Here is a 1,925-nt window from a genome sequence, read left to right as displayed (position 1 = left end):
ATACTAGTTTACATCTTCTAATGTAAACTAGATAATAGTTTATATCCCAATCTCCTACTCCACCCCTCCCCCTTGGCAATAACCATGGTCTGTTTTCCACGTCCGAGTCTTTCTGTTGTAGGTAAGTTCGTTTCTATCATATTTCAGATTCTGCAAATAAGTGATGTCATATGGTATTTGTCTTTTTTAGTAGGATAATCTCTAGTTGCATCTATGTTGCTCAAATGGCGTGATTTCATTCTTTTTATGGCTGAGTACTAGTCCTCTGCATACACATGCCACAACTTCTTTATCCATTCGTCTGTTGATGGACGTTCAGGTTGCTTCCCTGTCTTGGCTATTGTGAATAATGTGGTTACAAACACAAGGGTATATGTATCTTTTTGAATTATAGTTTTGTCTGAATATATGCCCAGGACTGGGATTGCTGGGAAGTGAAAGTTTCTCAGTCGTGTCCGACTCTTTGCGACCCCATGGAGTATACAGTCCGTACCCACCCCTTCTCCAAAGGGTCTTCCTAACCCAGGGATCAAACCCAGGTCTCCCGCACTGCAGGCGAATTCTCTACCAGCTGAGCCACCAGGATCACGTGCTTAGTTTTCCGAGAAACCTCCATACTGCTTTCCACAGTGGCTGCGTCAGTTTACACTCCCACCAACAGCGTAGCAGGGAGGAACCTGCATTTTAAGCAAAGTCCTAGACGACCTTATGTGGTAACCACTGGTGTATGGAGGTGGGCACTGACCTGACCATCCTAAACCAAGACAACTTGCTGAGTCATCTGCACTAGGTCCTGCCTGTCAGGGTCACGGCAAGGATCCCAGGGAATAGCAAACACACCCCAAAGAGAGCTGGCACAGTGCTTCACATACAGAATCACCGGGAGGAATTAGTCCAGCAGCACCATGACGTTCACAGCCACGCTCTTCCTAGGAGTGAAAACCCAACCACCTAATTACCCAACAGAGTGGAGTACATCTTACAGTACATTCACCTTAAGGATTACCCAGCAATTAAGCAGGCGATATGGGAAAACGCATATATACTTACAGAAAAGAATCACATGTAGCAGCTGATCTCCAAAGTTGGCTCCCACAGGACCAGGCCTTGGGTACTCAGGCCCTTGAGGCTCTTCCCAGCGTGGACCAGGGCTTGCCTTGTGACTTGCTTAAGCCACAGGGATGTAGCAGAAGTGATGCTGTGCTGGTTCCGAGCCCAAGCCTTAATGCCAGGCAGCTTCTGCTCTTGCACTTTTGGGAACCCTGAGCCATCAAGAAGAAATCTGCGCACCCCACTGTGGGGGCCTCATGGGGCCCAGCTGTCCTTTCATCCCCCCCAGTAGCAGCCGTGAGCCCGAGACATCATCTTGAACGTGCTAGGCTGGCCAGGCCCCTACACCTAGCAGAGCAGAATTTTCTGGTGGAAACTTGCCAACTGCAGAGTCGTGAGAAATTCTGCACCACTACAGTGTGCTTGTTACAGAGTAGTAACCAGCAGGACAGGCTGCACGTGGCACGAGCGTTCTCTCTGCTTTTGAAATATGCAAAATTAACAGAATAAATGCTACCATCAGCGGTCATTTCCTGCTTTATTATCTGGCTTACATTTCAGGTTTTCAACAAGGAACATTATCGTTTGTGTAAGAAAATAGCGCTGTCGTACCTGACATTTAATTGGGGGGACAAGAAAGCTGCAGATAAAGTGTCTGTCCACTGGGCGAAGCTCCATCCCCCACCTGCCTTTCACTGAAGGTCATCACCCGTCGTCAGGAGGTTCTTTCCTAGGTACGGAGCTCTCAGTTTCCATTTCGGAGGCCACGGCTTCTGGGGAGCAGCCTGTGCCTGAAGGCAGTCGGGCCTCCCTTTAATCCCCCACACTTACGCTAAGCCCAGTTTGTGTGACAAGGCCCCTTCTGGCTCCTGACG

Source organism: Bison bison, unplaced genomic scaffold (assembly GCF_000754665.1).
Source record: "Bison bison bison isolate TAMUID 2011002044 unplaced genomic scaffold, Bison_UMD1.0 scf7180017864340, whole genome shotgun sequence".
Classification (NCBI taxonomy): Eukaryota; Metazoa; Chordata; class Mammalia; order Artiodactyla; family Bovidae; genus Bison; species Bison bison.
This window is presented reverse-complemented; position numbering follows the sequence as displayed.